Source organism: Lissotriton vulgaris, chromosome 1_2, assembly GCF_964263255.1.
Source record: "Lissotriton vulgaris chromosome 1_2, aLisVul1.2, whole genome shotgun sequence".
NCBI lineage: Eukaryota > Metazoa > Chordata > Amphibia > Caudata > Salamandridae > Lissotriton > Lissotriton vulgaris.
Genome location: NC_141686.1, coordinates 353,736,044 through 353,757,307, shown reverse-complemented (window position 1 = coordinate 353,757,307; position 21,264 = coordinate 353,736,044). Strand labels below are relative to the sequence as shown.

At 49.8% G+C, this 21,264-nt stretch overlaps 1 protein-coding gene across 1 annotated transcript in view; it reads left to right on the top strand.

The window, feature by feature from the left end:
- The window catches only part of LOC147736797 (uncharacterized), an 87,961-nt gene that overhangs the window by 18,466 nt on the left and 48,231 nt on the right, over positions 1–21,264 (top strand). The window lies entirely within an intron of this gene.

The following is a 21,264-nucleotide window of genomic DNA, read 5'->3' as shown; positions in this document are numbered from 1 at the left end:
TTGCACATTGTTGTCCTGGAAGAGTCTTCGAAGTATCACGAGATAGGTGGCTCCTCCCCTGGACTACAGTGCGCATGGGCATCGCCTCCATCCCCAGATTGTGTTTTTTCCGCCATTGGGTTCGGATGTGTTTCGGTTCCCTCTGTCGGAACCGATAGTTGTTCAACTTCTACTCGAGACCAGAAGGTCTTTAGGCTGAGCGTCGGTATAGTTGCGTTCGGGTTTTCTTGTCTGACTCTCAGCTCCGAACTCTTGCTACCCTTCCGCGTGCTTTCGACGCGGACGGGCCTACACTACACTTCTGCTATGGAGCGGACAAGAAGTGCCCGGTGTGTAATTCCAAATATTCACACCTCGACGTGCACCCCGTGTGCAATACCTGCTTGTCACCGGACCATAACGAAGACAGCTGCATGGCGTGTTCGAAATTCCGGTGCAAGAAGACTCTCAAGATTCGTCGGGCCAATAGGCTCCAGGCCAAGTTCTCGGCTACCGCGGCGCCCCCACCAGACGACATATTCCAAGAATCTGTTGGAGACGAAGACGACATACAAGGTTCGGAATCTAGTCCCGCGTCCGAAGGGGATGCCTACGACGCGGGTGATGAGGACTTTGACGAAGTCGCCGACGAGGTAGGGGACGACGATCGGGCTATTGCCACCGTAGGGGATAGCCCGGAGGAAGAGCATCCCCAACCTGACTCAGGGGTCAATCCCCTTCATAGGGCCCGGGTCGAGGGATCGCCTTCGGGCCTTACCCAAGATCTGCTTATAAGTCCTACGTCCCCGCCTCCGGGCCCGGTCACGGACATTTCTGAGGCGCCACTCCCGTTGAAGAAAACGAAAGTGAAGCCATCTGGTCACGCTCCCTCTGTTCCGAAACTGAAAGTGAAAGTTGCGCTGGGGCAGAAGGTTCTGGAGGCATCAACTTCCCAAAAATTCAAGATGGCCGACTTGAAGAGCCACGCCAAGATGGCCGACCCGAAGGCCTCGGGGTCGGCGCCGAAGTCGACCGACGCGGCGGCGTCGGCGCCGAAGGGGGTCGAGGACCCGAAGACGGCTCCGAAGAAGCGTCAGGGCGACGACGCGACCCGGGCACGGCCGGCGCCGGCCCTTGGGGACAGGGCGCGTGAGGTGTCGGCCCCGAAGAAGGTGCCGGCCATCGTTCCGACTCCCGACTCGGGGAGATCGCTCGAGCCGGTCAAGCCCTCTCCTGCCTTGACAATGAAGGTGGCGGAATCCCTGCAGCGGATACGGAAGGACAATGTGGTTCCTGATCAGGACACTGTGGCGCCTAAGCACACGCCGAAGCCTGCGAAGGCGCAAACGCCTATCCGTTTTACCCTGCCGCCAAAGTCGACGCCGAAGGCTTTCGCGCCGAAACATAGCGGGCCCTCGAAGGAGGTACTGACACCGAAAGCAGCCTTAGTGGTGTCGAAGCTTCGGCTCCAGCCGCTTGCTGAGGAGGAGCGTCGAGAGGTCATCATCGACGCTAATACTGGAAAACTGTCTCTCCTCAAGAGAAAAATCACCACTGAGCCGGTGTTGGAACATTTTCGGATCCCTCTCAAAAATAAAAGGGACTTGTGAGAAGTTGGCCCGATATGCAACGTTCGCTATTCTAACGACCGCTATGTATCGTTCCAACGACCCTTATGGTGTTTGGTTGTAAGTCAACCTATAGACCAGCTATCCTAGTAGCGTGGATACGAGCAGTCTAAGGCTAAAGACTCGAGAGGGCGCGTTAAGCCAGCTGTTTACCACACATGTACCCCTTGAACACCCAGTGAAAGGACACCACACAAGTGTTATGAAAATAAACAGTATATTTATTAAGAATCACAACAGCCCTGTACTCTTTATGAGGACAGGGTATTTAGCACAAACCAAATCTCTTTAGTAAATACTTCAAGTGCACAGTTTAAAACAAGTGTCCGGGGACACGGAAAGGTTAAGGCAAGTCGGAAGCGAGGGACTCGGGACCCTAGAGTAAGGAGGCTATGCAGGCACCGAAGTGCCGAGTTACCTAGCCACGAGGGCTGCGGCTGCACAAGTCTTACAGGCGTCGGGGTCTTCGCTGACGAGCCAGGAGCCGGAAGAAAAGGAGTTGCTGGCCGGCGACCAGTGCTGAATAGTTTGTAGAGATCCAAGCCTGGATCGGAGATTGATGAAACCTGAAAGCAGAGGGGACCAAGTTCGTACTACTAGCCAGTAGTCAGAGGGTACCAGGAAGGCACCGGTTGGCCGTCACCTCGACCAGGTGAGTGGGCGACGCTAGGCTCTGCAGTCTCTCGGACCAGGAGGCGTTGTTGGCGACCACGGTGGAGGTGCGAGCTGTCCCACGACGGATGTCGCTGTCGGCGTCTTGAGTGGACCAGGAGGGTCCGGGGTGCTTCTCGAAAAGATGGAAGCAAGGGCCAGTCTGGAGCAACCAGACCGGCAGTGTCGATTCTCGGATGTCGTCACAGAAGGACACGAGCCAGCGGCTAGTGACCAGACAACGTGCTGAGCAGCGAGCAGAAGGGCCCCACGCAGATCGTGGAGATGCTGGGAGACTGCACTTCGGTGCTGGAGCGGCTCAGGGTCGGGGCTTCTCGGACCCCAGAGCACTCACCAGAGAGTTACCTCGATGGTCGTGCTGGTTTTTAAGAGCGTGCAGGTTCTGATGATGGCCGGTCCCTCGAGGTCTCGTCGCACCCACAGATCACAGCTGAGCTGATGACGTGGGTAGAGGTCAGAGGTGCCAGGGAAGCCGGTTCTCGTCGAGCTGGGCCGTCGGATTCCTTGAGGAAGGACTTACAGCAAACCGCAGAGTTCTTAGATGGTGCCCGCTGATGCAGGGTGACTACTCCTTAGCCACAAGGGAGAAATCTTGAGAAGAGTCTTGAAGGTCCTTTCGTAGAAAGTAGTTCTTGATTCAAAGATGATCTAATTTGGAAGGGTCCCCGCTCCGGCCTTTATTCTAAAGAAAGGGGTGGGTACATGACTAGGTCCTGCCCTAAGGGTGGGACCAGGAAGGGGGGTAGTTACACCCCTCTCCCCTGCCGGACTTTCCCCAGGCCAGGGCTGTCGCCCCTGGAACTGGTTCTAACCGGCAGATGCGTAGTGAGCACCGGGGTGCCACTCCGCAGTCACCTTCTCGCAAAAGCCCTACCTACCCAGAATACACAAACCCTGTCTGGGACGGTGCGAACACCGCCCTTGACAGGAAACCCTTTGTCCAAGTGCTCCTCGCTGGAAGGACTCCCAGCAGCAGGAGGTCAGACTCGTGTCTGTGGTGGCAGCATCCATTTTGTGGAGCTGAGGCTTTCGTTAACTTTAACCGGGGTTCACAGTTACGTACATGTCGTGTCCCTCTAGAAGGGCGGAATGCTAACCTCGTCGCCAGAGTTGGTGAGAGGGCAGCATCCCGATTCGTATGACACCTTACTCGACATGTCTTGATAACGCGACACCGAAGTTACCGATATGGTACGCGTTATCATGGAACAGCCATTGGGTCTTGATTCCGCAAGCTGCAACCGGGCTCGGCTCGGGCCAGAGCTTAGTTCACACGAGCCCATGCACTCTGCCTTCAGGATTGTCAAGGCCTGCCATAGGAGTGACTGATAGGAACTCGGGTGTCCATTGGAGGGTTAGATATAGGGCTACTATATCTAAAGCAAAGGGTGATTACACGACTTTGCCCCAGCTGTCATGCAGCCAGTTGTGTCAAATTTAGGAGGCCAGCCAGGGGTGGCATAATACATGCTGCAGCCCATGGCGGCCCTGGGTACACCTATGCCCTGAGTTACAGGGTCTGATAAGGTGGCCCAGTACCAATTGGTAAATGCACGTAGGGCACATCGTAATTTAGAGAGAGAACAGCCAGGCTGTGGGTCTGATTGGCAGGCCCACAGCCAGAGAAAGTCGTAAACCAGTGAAACAAAAGCAAAAAATCTGGGTGATCATAGGATTGCAGACCCTACTCTCCTACATGACCCCCCCCCAAACGTCGGAACAACTAGCTAACCTTGACCAGGTGAGTCTTCTTGTTCTAAGTGGAAATATCTGGAGAGCCCATCGGCATTGCCATGATCAGTACCAGGTCTGTGTTCCACCGTGAAGTCCATCCCCTGTAGGGAAATGGACCACCTAAGCAGTTTGGGGTTTTCACCCTTCATCTGATTTAGCCACAAGAGGGGCTTATGGTCGGTCTGAATCTTGAAGTGAGTGCCAAACAAGTATGGCCTCAGCTTCTTCAGGGCCCAAACCACAGCAAAGGCCTCCCTCTCAATAGCTGACCAATTTTTCTCTCTAGGGGTCAGCCGTCTGCTTATAAAAGCAATGGGCTGGTCTTGACCATCAAAATTCAGTTGAGAAAGAACAGCTCCCACACCCAACTCAGAAGCATCTGTTTGGACAATGAATGGTTTGGAGTAGTCCGGACTCTTGAGGATAGGCGCCGTGCACATGGCCTGCTTTAGGTCATCGAATGCTTTTTGACAGCTCGCTGTCCACTGAACCTTTTTTGGCATTTTCTTACTTGTCAGTTCATTTAATGGTGTCACGATGGAACCATAGTTCCTGACAAACTTCCTGTAGTAACCAGTCAGGCCCAAGAAAGCTCGAACCTGAGTCTGGGTGGTTGGAGGAGCCCAGTCCCTGATTGACTGTATCTTGCTCTCCAGTGGCTGAACCTGACCTCCACCTACAAGGTGGCCCAGGTATACAACCTGTGTCTGCCCTATCTGGCACTTGGTGGCCTTGATAGTGAGGCCTGCTGCTTGCAGCGCCTCCAATGTCTTCCGCAGGTGGACCAGGTGATCCTCCCAGGTGGAGCTAAAGACAGCAATATCGTCAAGATACGCCGCACAGAAGTCATCCAGCCCAGTAAGGACGTGATTCACCAACCGTTGGAAGGTGGCAGGTGCATTCTTCAGACCAAAGGGCATCACCACGAACTGATAATGCCCACCAGGGGTTGAAAATGCGGTTTTAGGCTTGGCGTCCTCAGCTAACCTGATTTGCCAATACCCAGCTGTCAGGTCAAACGTACTTAAGTAGTTGGCCGAGGCCAGCCTATCAATAAGCTCGTCTGCCCTTGGTATTGGGTGGGCGTCAGTCTTAGTGACTGCATTGAGACCCCTGTAGTCTACGCAGAACCTCATCTCTCTCTTACCACCCTGGGTGTGAGGTTTCGGCACTAGAACTACGGGACTAGCCCAAGGGCTATCCGAGGGTTCAATGACTCCCAGCTCCAACATTTTCTGCACTTCACTTTTGATGCAGTCTCTAACGTGATCAGGCTGCCTGTAGATTTTACTCTTTACGGGCAAGCTGTCACCAGTGTCAACCTCATGGGTGCACCAATCGGTCTGACTGGGTGTTAGAGAAAACATATGTCTGAACGACTGAAGAACCTGTTTACAGTCGCTCTGTTGATGTTCGGAGAGGCTGCCACAAAAGACAACACCATCTACCGAGCCATCGTCAGGATTCTGAGTGAGCAGGTCGGGGAGAGGGTCACTCTCCTCTTCCTGTCCCTCATCTAGGGCCATGAGCAAACTCATGTCCTTCCTGTCGACATATGCTTTTAGCCTGTTGACATGAAGCACCCTGTGGGGGCTCCGGGGAGTTCCCAGGTCGACCAGGTAGGTGACCTCTCCCTCTTTCTCCAGGATGGTGTGGGGCCCGGACCATTTGTCCTTGAGTGCTGCTGGGGCCACTGGCTCCAACACCCACACCTTCTGTCCGGGCTGGTAAACAGTCAAGACAGCCTTTTGGTCATGCCAAGCTTTTTGGAGTTCTTGGCTGGCCTTAAGGTTTTCGGATGCCTTCTCCATGTATTCAGCCATCCGCGAGCGGAGGCCGAGCACATAGTCCACTATGTTGGCTGCAGGCTTTTTGAGAGGTCTCTCCCATCCTTCCTTCACCAAACACAGGGGTCCTCTTACAGGATGCCCGTACAAAAGTTCAAAAGGGCTGTAGCCAACCCCCTTCTGTGGGACTTCTCTGTAGGCGAACAAGAGGCAGGGGATTAGGACGTCCCATCTACGCCGAAGCTTTTCCGGTAGTCCATGAATCATCCCTTTTAGGGTCCTGTTGAATCTCTCAACAAGCCCATTGCATTGTGGATGATAGGGCGTAGTGAACTTGTAGTTGACACCACATTCCTTCCACATAGCAGTTAAGTAGCTCGACATAAAGTTTGCACCTCTGTCGGAGACGACCTCCTTCGGGAAGCCCACTCTGGAGAACACTCCAACTAGGGCTCTTGCCACAACAGGCGCTGTAGTGGTCCTAAGGGGAATAGCTTCAGGATACCTGGTGGCATGATCCACTACCACCAGTATAAACTTGTGCCCTGATGCTGTCGGTGGTTCCATAGGACCGACGATGTCGATCCCCACCCGTTCAAAGGGCACCCCCACCATAGGCATTGGTATAAGGGGGGCCTTTGTCGTGCCACCTGACTTACCACTGGCTTGGCAAGTGACACAGGAGCGGCAAAACTCCTTGGTATCTTCGTTCATGTGAGGCCAGTGAAAGTGTGAGACAAGCCTGTCCCACGTTTTCGTCTGGCCTAAGTGACCTGCTAAGGGAATCTCGTGGGCCAAGGTGAGTAGGAAACCACGCTGAGACAAGGGGACGACCAGCCTCCTGGTCATGCCAGGCTTGGGGTCTCTTGACTCAGTGTACAGGAGTCCATCTTCCCAGTATACCTTGTGGGTACCTGTGGCGTTCCCAGCAGCCTCAGCTGCAGCCTGCTGTCTGAGGGGTTCAAGAGAAGGGCAGTCTAACTGGTCCTTCCCCAGATCTTCCCTTGAGGGTCCCCCTGAGCCCAAGAATTCAACTTGATCAAGCTCGAACTCTCTCGGCTCAGTTTCCCTCAATTCCTGTAGGTCAGCCTCCTCTGAGACTTGATCCTCGACCTGGGGCAAGGGGGAAGGCACAGCCTTAACCCTACTGCTCTTTTTCTTGGGAGGTGTCTGGTCCGTTGTTCCAGGATCCAGCACCTGTTCAGTGGGGCATCTCCTGACCTGTGACCTAGTCACAGCGAACACATGTGCTGGCAAACCTAACATTTCCATGTGAGTCCGGTGCTCCACTTCTGACCATTGTGACGACTCCAAATCATTGCCCAACAAACAATCCACTGGGAGGTCTGGACTAACTACAACCTTCTTTTGGCCAGTTACCCCTCCCCAGGAGAAAGCTACAATTGCCATACTGTGATTGGTAGTGACATTGCTTGCATTGGTCACCAGGAATTCTGTACCTGGCATGATCTGTCCAGGGTCCACAAAGTTAGGCGTCACCATGGTGACGCTGGCACAAGTGTCCCTATAGGCCTGAGCCATCTTTCCATTTATGAAAGGCGTCTGTCTGTATTTGCCCAAAGTATTGGGACTTATGTCAGGGGACACGTCCGCGTCCCCTGTACTGACAAGGACAGCCTGAGTGAGCGTGCCAACTAAGTTGTCACGCCCCTCAGAACCCAGGGTTAACCCTACTAAACCCTTGGGAGGCGCACTACCACTGCTGACTGTACTAGGGGGCACAGGTGCCTTAGGGGCTGCAGTGGCAGGAGTCTGCCCTCCTCCTTTCTTGGTGCACTCACTAAACCAGTGAGATTTACTTTTACAGTACTGGCACCATCGTTTGGATTGGCCTTCTTTCTTCTTTTGGGGAGCCTGACCCCCACCCTCTTTGGGTTGTTGGGGACCTGTCGAAGACTTCTGGTCATTTTGTTCCCCTTTAGAATCTTTACCCTTCTGGTCTGCTTTCTTCTGACCACCTTGATTCTGGCCCTGGTTCTGTTTAACTCTCGTACGAACCCATTTGTCTGCCTTCTGCCCCAATTCTTGAGGAGAGGTCAGATCCGAGTCGACAAGATGCTGATGCAACAACTGGTTCTGACAATTGTTTAAGATTTGTTCTCTCATCATTAAATTGTACAATCCTTGGTAATCAGTAACCTTACTGCCCAGCAACCAGCCCTCAAAAGCCTTAGTGGCACAATCGACAAAATCAGACCAGTCTTGAGTCTGCGTTTTCTGGGTATCCCTGAACAGCACCCTGTACTGCTCAGTGGTTAGGCCGAACCCTTCAACGAGTGTATTCTTCAAGACTTGGTAATTGTTAGCGTCCTCTACCCTTGTGGTGAGAAGCTTGTCTCTCCCTTTACCTTCAAAGGAGAGCCACAAGATAGCTGCCCACTGACTCTGGGGAACACCTTGCACAGTGCAGGCCCTCTCCAAAGCAGTAATCCATTTGTGGATGTCGTCCCCTTGTTTAAAGGGGGGCACTATCTTCCCAAGGTGTTTCGTATCGAAACTCTTTTCCCTACTACTAGGTACATTGCTGCCACCAGTGGGGACTACCCCACTTAACTGTTGCTCTCTAGCAAAGGCAAGCTTCTCTTTGGCCAGGGCAAGTTCTTCCCTTTCGATCCGCAGATTAGCCGCCCTTTCCTTAGCTTCGTACACTCTCCTCTGAGGGGACGTCATCCCTCTTTGAGAAGAGTTGTGAGAGTCATTGGTTCGAAAGGATCTGTTAGAGCCTCTTGATAGAGACCTAACTCGTCCATTCCCAATGTTAAGCGCACCTGACAGTAGCGCCGGGGGTCCCCCAGTACCACTATCATGTCTGCTTAAGTTGGACCGTGTCAGTCTGACGACTTCTACCTGTCCCTTATCTGCCTCGTCCCCAGAGAGATCCTCATCCTCATCCTCCTCCCCATCTTCGTTCTCAGTTGCGAGGTGAATGAGGTCAGGATCGTCCCGGGTTCCCTCGAGGGGAGGCATGCCTCCTTCTGGATTAGAAGGGCTAAGAAGCTTCTCAGCCTTTCTGGCATCATAAGTCTCTAGGAGACCAATCAGAAAGGAGGTGGTGGGGTTAGCCCCTTGCTTAATCTTCCTAGAGGTACATACTTGTCGTAACTCATGGAAGTTAAGCGCAGTATATCTTGACGGGATGACCTGTGGAGGGTCAACTGACACAAGGGGAGACTCAGAGTTTCCTCCTTTGTCCGACATACTGTTTCTAGTGTGGTGTAAGTGATGCACCTACCTACACTATGTGTTTACCTACTTTTCCCTTGCTAAGAGCTGTAGCCAAGGTGTGCTAAGCCTTGAGGAGCTACAACAGCTGGTTCAGTAGAACTCAGAGTATTCTAAGCTTTAGTTATATGTACTAACAGTACTTGTGCGATCTTTCAACAAGATATTCTTAGGATACGTGTGGTAAAACAACAGCAAGCTCAAATCCCAACCGCTGCTCACCAATGTGAGAAGTTGGCCCGATATGCAACGTTCGCTATTCTAGCGACCGCTATGTATCGTTCCAACGACCCTTATGGTGTTTGGTTGTAAGTCAACCTATAGACCAGCTATCCTAGTAGCGTGGATACGAGCAGTCTAAGGCTAAAGACTCGAGAGGGCGCGTTAAGCCAGCTGTTTACCACACATGTACCCCTTGAACACCCAGTGAAAGGACACCACACAAGTGTTATGAAAATAAACAGTATATTTATTAAGAATCACAACAGCCCTGTACTCTTTATGAGGACAGGGTATTTAGCACAAACCAAATCTCTTTAGTAAATACTTCAAGTGCACAGTTTAAAACAAGTGTCCGGGGACACGGAAAGGTTAAGGCAAGTCGGAAGCGAGGGACTCGGGACCCTAGAGTAAGGAGGCTATGCAGGCACCGAAGTGCCGAGTTACCTAGCCACGAGGGCTGCGGCTGCACAAGTCTTACAGGCGTCGGGGTCTTCGCTGACGAGCCAGGAGCCGGAAGAAAAGGAGTTGCTGGCCGGCGACCAGTGCTGAATAGTTCGTAGAGATCCAAGCCTGGATCGGAGATTGATGAAACCTGAAAGCAGAGGGGACCAAGTTCGTACTACTAGCCAGTAGTCAGAGGGTACCAGGAAGGCACCGGTTGGCCGTCACCTCGACCAGGTGAGTGGGCGACGCTAGGCTCTGCAGTCTCTCGGACCAGGAGGCGTTGTTGGCGACCACGGTGGAGGTGCGAGCTGTCCCACGACGGATGTCGCTGTCGGCGTCTTGAGTGGACCAGGAGGGTCCGGGGTGCTTCTCGAAAAGATGGAAGCAAGGGCCAGTCTGGAGCAACCAGACCGGCAGTGTCGATTCTCGGATGTCGTCACAGAAGGACACGAGCCAGCGGCTAGTGACCAGACAACGTGCTGAGCAGCGAGCAGAAGGGCCCCACGCAGATCGTGGAGATGCTGGGAGACTGCACTTCGGTGCTGGAGCGGCTCAGGGTCGGGGCTTCTCGGACCCCAGAGCACTCACCAGAGAGTTACCTCGATGGTCGTGCTGGTTTTTAAGAGCGTGCAGGTTCTGATGATGGCCGGTCCCTCGAGGTCTCGTCGCACCCACAGATCACAGCTGAGCTGATGACGTGGGTAGAGGTCAGAGGTGCCAGGGAAGCCGGTTCTCGTCGAGCTGGGCCGTCGGATTCCTTGAGGAAGGACTTACAGCAAACCGCAGAGTTCTTAGATGGTGCCCGCTGATGCAGGGTGACTACTCCTTAGCCACAAGGGAGAAATCTTGAGAAGAGTCTTGAAGGTCCTTTCGTAGAAAGTAGTTCTTGATTCAAAGATGATCTAATTTGGAAGGGTCCCCGCTCCGGCCTTTATTCTAAAGAAAGGGGTGGGTACATGACTAGGTCCTGCCCTAAGGGTGGGACCAGGAAGGGGGGTAGTTACACCCCTCTCCCCTGCCGGACTTTCCCCAGGCCAGGGCTGTCGCCCCTGGAACTGGTTCTAACCGGCAGATGCGTAGTGAGCACCGGGGTGCCACTCCGCAGTCACCTTCTCGCAAAAGCCCTACCTACCCAGAATACACAAACCCTGTCTGGGACGGTGCGAACACCGCCCTTGACAGGAAACCCTTTGTCCAAGTGCTCCTCGCTGGAAGGACTCCCAGCAGCAGGAGGTCAGACTCGTGTCTGTGGTGGCAGCATCCATTTTGTGGAGCTGAGGCTTTCGTTAACTTTAACCGGGGTTCACAGTTACGTACATGTCGTGTCCCTCTAGAAGGGCGGAATGCTAACCTCGTCGCCAGAGTTGGTGAGAGGGCAGCATCCCGATTCGTATGACACCTTACTCGACATGTCTTGATAACGCGACACCGAAGTTACCGATATGGTACGCGTTATCATGGAACAGCCATTGGGTCTTGATTCCGCAAGCTGCAACCGGGCTCGGCTCGGGCCAGAGCTTAGTTCACACGAGCCCATGCACTCTGCCTTCAGGATTGTCAAGGCCTGCCATAGGAGTGACTGATAGGAACTCGGGTGTCCATTGGAGGGTTAGATATAGGGCTACTATATCTAAAGCAAAGGGTGATTACACGACTTTGCCCCAGCTGTCATGCAGCCAGTTGTGTCAAATTTAGGAGGCCAGCCAGGGGTGGCATAATACATGCTGCAGCCCATGGCGGCCCTGGGTACACCTATGCCCTGAGTTACAGGGTCTGATAAGGTGGCCCAGTACCAATTGGTAAATGCACGTAGGGCACATCGTAATTTAGAGAGAGAACAGCCAGGCTGTGGGTCTGATTGGCAGGCCCACAGCCAGAGAAAGTCGTAAACCAGTGAAACAAAAGCAAAAAATCTGGGTGATCATAGGATTGCAGACCCTACTCTCCTACAGGACTCCGCGGAAACTTCGGCCCCGATAGAACCTGTGTCTCCACAAGCCCTAGGACACTCGCCGACGCATTCCGCCGCAGGCGAGGCTGACGAGGAAGATGCCGAGTACAACTATCCGGCGTACTCGGATCCGGAGGAGGAGCACGAACCTTGGTCGGCCGGAGGCGACGCGGAGGACCCGCAGTCGGGCCAGGACACGCAACTTTTTGCGGCCAAAACGTCACCGACGGAGGATTCAGCGGCCTTCAACGCTCTGATCGAGAGAGCTGCGGCTAACCACGATGTCGAGCTGCACTCGGACCCTGTGGATGTGGACTTTTTATTTGACACTTTCTCAGTGGCTGAAAAGTCAGTCAAAACACTGCCAATGCTTAAGGGGGTGCTTAAACACGCAACGGAGGTCTTCAAGGAGCCCACCCGGGCGCGTGTCGTCAACCCTCGCATTGACAAAAAATATAAGGCAGCGCCCTCAGATCCTACATACATCAAGGGACACTTGCCACTGGACTCGTTGGTCGTATCCAACGCTCGGAAGAGGGCGAACTCGCAGACCACTGGTGACGCTCCTCCCCCGGACAAAGAGTCCAAAATCTTCGAGGCCTCAGGGAAACGAATTGCTGCACAGGCAGCTAATATTTGGAGAATCTCAAACACACAGGCCCTACTTGCACGCTATGATAGGGCTCATTACGACACCTTAGAATCACTACTGCAACACTTGCCTGACCAGTACAAGGAGGCAGGGGAAATGCTGATTCAGGAAGGAAAGCTCATCACAAACGCATCCATAAAATGTGCGCTGGATGTGGCCGATACAGCCTCCAGGGCAATCAACACCAGTGTGTTGCTTAGACGGCATGCTTGGCTTAGAATTTCAGGGTTCAAGCCCGATATTCAAACAACAATACTGAACCAAACAGTTAATCCTGACCACCTGTTTGGCCCTGAGGTGGATGCGACGCTGGAAAAGATGAAAAAAGATACAGACACTGCCAAGTCTATGGGGGCCCTCCAATCTCAGCAGTTTCGGGGTGGTTCCTTTCGCCGCTCCAACTCCAGAGGCACCTCAAGGGGTCAGGCATCGCAGTCCACACAGTATTACAAAAGTAACACCCAAACCTCATACAACAACAAGGGTAGAGGTGGCTACAGAGGCAATAACGTCAAGGGCAGGGGACGTGGAAACAACAGCTCCAGGTCCACCACCGCCAACAAGCAGTGACGTCTTGTCACTGCCCCCCGACCATACAACACCGGTCGGGGGGAGACTCCAGCAGTTCCTGCCCGCGTGGAAAACCATCACCACGGACAGGTGGGTCAAGTCTCTTATCCAGTACGGTTACTGTCTGGAACTTACTTCCATTCCACCAAACATACCCCCAAGGAGCCTTCCTATGTCCGGCGAGCACTTGACCTTGTTGCAGCAGGAAGTTCTAGTCATGCTGCAAAAAGGGGCAATAGAGCTCGTTCCATTGCAGGAAAGGGGAACAGGGGTTTACTCCCTGTATTTTCTAATCCCAAAAAAGGACGGATCCCTCAGGCCCATCCTGGACCTCAGGCCCCTCAACTGGTACATTCTCTCGGAGCACTTCCATATGCTCACGTTGCAGCAAGTACTCCCTCTGCTTCAGCAGGGGGACTTCCTGGCTACGCTGGATCTGAAAGATGCATATTTTCATATCTCCCTGCATCCTTCCCACAGGAAGTATCTCAGATTCACGATTCAAGACCAGCATTACCAGTTCAGGGTTCTGCCGTTCGGGGTCACCACAGCGCCAAGGGTATTTACAAAGTGCCTAGCGACTGAGGCGGCGCATCTCCGTCGCCAGAACGTCCACGTCTACCCCTACCTGGACGACTGGCTCATTCAAGCAAAGACAGAACAACAGTGCGTCGACCATGTGTCACGCACCATTCTTCTCCTGCACGATCTGGGATTCTCTCTGAACTACCCAAAGTCCCATCTCCAGCCCGCCCACGTGCGACAGTATCTGGGCGCGACGATCAACACTCTGGCAGCCACTGCGCAGCCAAATTCAGTGAGAATCGCCAGTATCCAGGCGCTGATCCAACGATTCAGACCCCAACACTCGCTTCCAGCGAAGGTGTTCATGCAGTTGATAGGCATGATGGCCTCCTGCATCTCCATTGCCCGCACGCGAGACTACATATGCGTCCGCTTCAGGAGTGCCTAGCACGTCAGTGGACTCAGGCTCATGGGCAACTGACAGACCTAGTGTTGGTGAGCGGTCGGGCATACAACTCTCTGCATTGGTGGAATCCACGAAACCTTTGCAAGGGCCGACCATTCCAAGAGCCTGTCCCACAGATTATCCTGACGACAGACGCCTCTCTCCAGGGATGGGGAGCGCATGTACTCCATTACACTGTGCAGGGACTATGGACACTACAGCAAAGGAAGATGCACATCAATGTGTTGGAACTGATGGCAATCTTCATGGCCTTAAAGGCGTTCAAGGTACATCTGTGCAACAAAGTCGTGTTGATCCGGACGGACAACATGACGGCCATGTACTACATTCAGAAGCAGGGGGGCACACACTCTCCACAGCTGTCTCATCTGGCTCAGAGCATGTGGAAGTGGGCCATTCAGAGGAACATCTTCCTCATGGCAGAGCATCTCCCGGGCAAGGACAACCAGATGGCGGATCTGCTCAGCAGGCACAGCCATCAAATGCACGAGTGGGAGATACATCCATCAGTACTCCAACCGTACTTCCAGAAGTGGGGTCATCCAGAGATAGACCTGTTCGCCACAAAGGAGAACGCAAAATGCCAAAGCTTCGCCGCCAGGTTCCCACACCCGCAATCACAGGGCAATGCGATGTGGATGAACTGGTCAGGCAGATTTGCGTACGCTTTTCCCCCAGCACCTCTGATACCGCTGGTGGCACGCAAGCTCAGGCAGCACTCGATGACTCTCATCCTGGTTGCTCCAACATGGGCTCGCCAACCATGGTACACCACGTTTCTGGAACTCTCCGTGGTACCGCATCAACGGCTTCATCTCACTCCCAGCCTTCTGACGCAGAGCCATGGCGACATTCAGCACCCAGATCCGCAACAGCTCAACCTGGCGATCTGGCTCCTGAAGTCCTAGAGTTTGGCTACCTCAATCTTCCTCCCGAGTGCATGAACATCATTCGGGAGGCAAGGAAGCCCGCTACTAGAGCTTGTTATGCGGCTAAATGGAAGAGGTTTGTCATCTACTGTGCTAACCACAATATTGACCCGCTAGATGCTTCCACTCAAAACATCATTTCTTACCTTTTCCACCTGTATCAATGCAATTTAGCGTACTCTTCCATCCGCATTCACCTGTCTGCTATGGCAGCATACCTCCAGAATAGGCAACACCTGTCACTCTTTAAGGTCCCTGCTATCAAGGCCTTTTTGGAAGGACTCAAAAGAGTCATCCCACCTAGGACCCCACCAGCTCCAGAATGGAACCTCAATGTGGTTCTTACAAGACTGATGGGTCCTCCCTTCGAGCCACTGCACTCTTGTGAGCTTCAGTTTCTAACTTGGAAGGTTGCGTTCTTAGTAGCAATTACATCGCTACGGAGGGTTAGCGAGCTGCAGGCGCTCACCATTCAGGAACCTTTCTTCCAGGTGCATGCTAACAGGGTTGTGCTCCGCACTAACCCTAAATTCTTACCCAAGGTTGTATCTCAATTCCATATAAACCAGACAATTGAGTTGCCGGTGTTTTTCCAAAACCCAGAGACGCTGGCGGAGCGGATGCTCCACACCCTTGACGTTAAGAGAGCCTTGATGTACTATGTAGACAGGACAAAAGATTTTCGCAAAACCAAGCAGCTTTTTGTTGCTTTTGCCACACACCACAAGGGAAACGCTATCTCCAAAGCGGGGATCGCTAGGTGGATCGTGAAATGCATTCAGATCTGTTACGCTAAAGCTAAGCGCACTCTCACTATCCCACCGAGGGCCCATTCCACCAGGAAGTTGGGGGCCTCTATGGCTTTCCTAGGTAACATTCCCTTAGAAGATATCTGTAGAGCAGCCACATGGTCTACCACACATACTTTCACAAAACACTACTGTGTAGACGTGCATTCCAAACAGCAGGCAGCTGTTGGTCAGGCTGTTCTCAAAACACTTTTTCAGACTGCTGCAGCTGGCACGGGCGGCCGCCGCTAATGGAGGGACTGCTATGTATTCTATGCACAGATATGAATTCAGCAGCCCACATGCCTCGAACTGCAAATGCTACTTACCAGTATGCATCTGTTCTTGGCATGTAGGGCTGCTGACATTCATATCGCCCACCCTCCTCCCCGGCGCCTGTAGCAGCTGCAGTATTCATTCATATGTATATATATATATATGCTCATAGCATGGTCATCACTCACATACTTCACTCCATCTCTGCCAATGGCTAAAAACAATCTGGGGATGGAGGCAATGCCCATGCGCACTGTAGTCCAGGGGAGATACTTCGAAGACTCTTCCAGGACAACAATGTGCAATCATCCGGACCCAACACTAGGCGGCGATCTATGCACAGATATGAATGTCAGCAGCCCTACATGCCAAGAACAGATGCATACTGGTAAGTAGCATTTGCATTTTCTGCTCCATATTCTCTACAGAGCCAGACAAACATAATAGCTATTATTTATCCCTTCACTATTTTGAGGCCTGCAGCTCTTTTTTATGCGCTACACTTAAGGAGTCCTTTAATGTGATTGATGCTCTATTTCTCTCTTGAGCAGTATCTCACACAGCTACAACTCCTTAGCTTTGGCATTTATTCCACTTCTATATTTTCAGTATTTTGGAGCTACTCCCTCAATAGTGTTTTACCCACCATTAGATTCCTCTAGTTCTATTTTGTATGAATAGTTTTATGAGAGTATCTTATTCCCCCAAGTCCCAACAACAGAATTTATGAAACATTTGAAGACGCCCTCAACTTTCCCTCATTCATTGTGGAGGCTCTTCTCTGCTGTTTTCCAAGACCTTCGGGGACACACTGGGGTAAGTGGAGCACTGATTTGAACATACATTAATGTTTGAAAGGTTTTGTTATAATTCATGGATTCTTTACTATAAAATGATATTCTTTTGTTTACAGTGCCAGTCTCTCCAGTCAGCCCATTACAGAATTCTCTATCATCATCTTCTCGGAAAGAGTGGTAGACACTCTATGGTTTATTTCCATACTTTTAGGGAACAGCCTTCTGTGAGTGTGTTTAATATTTGCATTCCGGGTGCTGTTTTCTGGAAGTTGGGGGAAATTCCTCTTCGCTCCTGTGGAATCTCTCTTATACCAGGTTTAACTCGACATTTATTTGTGTTTGAGTGTGTGCATGTGACTTGTTTCTTTAGGTATTAGATCCTGGGACCTCATGTGATTTTTCTGTTGCAATCTTCCTGGTGTGTTTGAAGCTTGTTCCATGTCTGGTGTTTCCATCACGGTAAGTGCTAGGAATACAGATGACAACTGTGTTATGTTGATCTGATAAAGGGTCACTCTGTAACCGAAACAAGTATTTTATGATGATATAGGTAGGGGTGGGTGGAATTTGCGTAATTGTGTTACGCAAATCTCCGCGAAACGGTAAAAAATCTCTGTGAACATGCAGAAATTCCACGAACAAGCCGAATTGCTTGTTCGTGATGCTTTTTTACTGTTTGCAATCACTGTTTGCGTGCTCGGGGGGAAACATCTCGCGAACACGCATTTGAGAACGCGAACAAGCAAAATATTTCGCGAAGTCGCGGAACGCAGAATTTCGGGCAAATTCGCATTCTCTGCAGAATGTGAAATTACCCAAATTACCCAAATTCCGCGAGTGGAACATAATTTACCTCCCAGGCCTAGATTTAGGTAGTGCAGGCAACAGTTGTTCTCTGGTGTGCTGGACTCCTAAGAGCGGGCCCTTTCTATAAATTAATCTGAATCTAACATTCCCCCTCCCTAATTGAGTTATCTACCACCCTGGGTGTTTGTGACCTGGTCTTGAGCATGGATGGTTCCTGTTTCTGGCTTGTGGTGTTAGAGTTTCCCTTGGAATTGTGTGTCCTAATCAGGTGAATTCCCCCTATTTTCAGGGTAGCCTTCTTTATGCAGGCCTATATTAGTTTCAGGGTGCTGCACAGTGAGAGGTAGATTGCAACCACTGGTTAACGAGGCCTTGCATAGGCCTGCGATCCACTTTGGTACCCAGGTAAACAAACCTGTAAACCATTATATGTTTGGTGCACCTCCTTCTTTAATCATGATCTGCTGTAGGTTGTACAGTATTTGGAAGGCGATTGACAGTGTGCCATTGTACAGGTCTTTCATGGGTATGAACACATTGTACCTATCTTGGCGCATACGCCCCTTCCATTGTGGTATTAAGTCCAACACATACCAGTGCTAAATCACAATGAGGCAGAGGGTACACATTTCTTCTTAGCGTTTAGGCCAGTTTCAGTGGTGTTCATGATTTTCAGCTGTTCCCACCTGATGATCTGCAGCCACCGACCCGCCACTATTCTGATATCCACGGCTGTGTCCTGGATCACAAGCTCAGCGTCTTATTCCTCACCGAAACATGGCTCACTCAATCTACATATGTTGAACCTGTCTGGGCTCTCCCTCTAGGATATCTCATTCAAAGATGCAAAGGACCCTGTGGCAGAGAGTTTGGTATCACAATCATTCACAGAACCTATATTAAGTGCATTCTGTCCCCTGGCCATATTTAGGACTGTGAAAGCATGCCATTAAACTGCATTTTAGCAAAACTTTTACGTTTTCAGGCTTTCTGATTTATAGACCACCAGGCACCTCTAAACAGTACAGGGAATCTCTAATGGAGCGCGTAACATTGCAATCAACCAATCAAATAACTGTATTTACATTTGGTGAACGCATAAAAGTACAAAGAAATATCACAATGCAAATTGATCGAAAAACATTTAGAATCAGTAGTTCATTAATTATTTTTTAAATAAAAATATTTCCAAGAATCCTCGCCACTAAAACTAACAACAATTCATTATGGATGTATAAAAGTAATAAGAACAAATTATTACGACAAGCAATTTAAAATGTTGCCACGCGTACATAAACTCTTCCTAATCCTGTGTCGAATTCTAGTTAACATGTTTAAAGCCATACAACAATTCATTATCAGTAATTGGGCAATTGACGACAGGCTAATGAAAATGATCAAATAAAACAACCCCCCTCTCTAATGAACTTTACCTAGTCCGAATGACTGAGTATAACAAAATTGCAGTCATAAAACAGATGAAAGGGCTTTTCAGGGAATTAATTACTGTAAGGGCTGAAGAGTAAGAAAATAGACTCAGTTTTGTTAACATTCGCAGAATGAATTTTTTTCTTTCCATTTTTATAAAAACAACAGAAGAATTAAATATGAGACATTGTTTGAGTGGACAAGCCATCACAAGGACAAAGCAATAGATTATTGAGTTCATGTTCTTAAAATTCAATCTCATCCTTGTTCAAAGATAACAATGCCTGTTGTTAGAGACAAAGGAGAGATATGAATCATGCCCTGTGGGCACCCTGGACAGTGTCTGCTAGAATATAACCATGACTTTACTTTGATTATATTGCCATCTTTCTAACTCACATTGATTAACAAAAGCCTCTCTTAACTCAGTTTTGGAGAAAGATAAGCATTTAGAAGGTGATGTGTACAGAAAAGCTAGTCCCAAATCTGTGAAACACGTCTTGACATATGCTGGCCAAGGAATACTAATGGCTCGGTCAAGGCTGAAAATATCTTTTATTACAGCTTGATTCAACATAACTGAGTCCCTGTTCCAAATACGAAACCATAAGAGGAGCGGGGCCAGTTTGAGTCAGTAATAAAAGGGAGTTTGAGTTCCTTGTGGGCAATCAGATTTGAGCAAGCCAGAGTAACTGAAAGCAGTATTTTAACAAACGTATCCTCCACTTTCGGTAGAGTACCCACTTTAGCTGTGCCCCATATTTCTGCTCCGTAAGGGGCTATGGATTTTGCCAAATACATTTCTACTATTTCTCTAATTTACTTTTTACCCAGATTAGAGACAAATTTCCACAGAGCAGCTATGCTTCTTTGCAACAAATTAATTCTGTTTTCCACCATAGCAGACCAGTTAAGTTTGGAATCGAAGAAGAGGGCTAGATAGACAAGCATTTGCAATGAAAAAGGTTTTGCATACACACAAGTTTGAGCTATTGGCACTATAAATGACAATGCCTTTTTATTTATATTTTAGCTTTTAAAACCTAAATGAAAAGGCATTGTCATTTACAATACTAAAAGCTAAAGCTCTAGCAAATGCGAGACCTATTGCAGTGCAATTACTAGTGAGCGAGAGGCACTGAAGTGGTGGTATTGGTACTGGTGATGGTGGTGGTGGTATTGTTAATAAAACAGGCTTTTGAAAACAGTCGGTCAGGTGGCTTTAATACAGATGAAATGTAACACAGATGTGCTTTAGTCAGCTTCCCGCACTCAATATGGAGGGTGGGGCATTTTTTCAAGGTTAAGAAACAGAAAAAGTATATGGTTACAGTAATGGAACAGCTCTTCGACTTACTGGGAAAGACACTGCCAACTCCACATTATTTGTGGTCAATAGCACATTTCTATCCTAAAGTTGAACCAAGTGCAGGAGATTAGTTGTCTTATATAAGGGCTCAATGCTTGTCCAGGCCCAATACTCGGTTTACATCCAAACCAACCAAATTTCCCAACTGAATGCAAATTTAATCATAATTTTTTTATCAGATTATTTTCTCAAAAAAGTATTGATTTTTAGTTCCTTTGTCCGGAAAATATTTGGTAATTTAAAGCGTTATTAAACTGTTAAACAAAGAAAATGCTTTGCGGAACTGATGAAGTTCACAAAGATTACAAAGTTGCAAAGTTTTAAAAAACTTTACAGTGTTGCGGACATAAAGCCCTTGCAACGTCACTCACCTCTAGCACAAACAGAAAACAAACACTAAAATAATTCAAACAACATTAAGAAGTGTAATCAAAATATCTGTGGGTCTTAGCTGCTCATTTTCACCAATAATAAAAAAAGGTGTACACAATGAATATAAAATCGCACAGTCACACTTCAAACCCATGGACATCTCACACAATCACTCATCACCCAATGATCCAACAGCTGTTCCTTTTCTAGTGGAAATTCTGACTTTCAACTGTCCACAGGCAGCAGCACTCCTCAGCTATGCACGGAGTTCAGAAATACTGTTTTTTTAGAAATATCTGTGTCTCTTGGCACTGGGCTCAACAACTAGACACAAAGATAGTTATAAAGATGTCAAAATGTCACCAGCAATAAGCAAAAGTAGATACACTGACTCTTGCTTAGCACTTTACTCATTTTTCATTTTCTTCATCCACACATAGCTGTTGTTTTTGAATTGCTTACTTATTTCCAACATTTTTATAAAGCAAAAAGCAGATTCAAAACCGCGCATCGCCTTGCAGAAGTTAACCCTCAATTGGTATGACGTGGGAATTAGTCCACCAGACATTAAAAAATACTATTGGGCGGCGCACCTCGCAGCCATAAATCACGGTACATATGGACG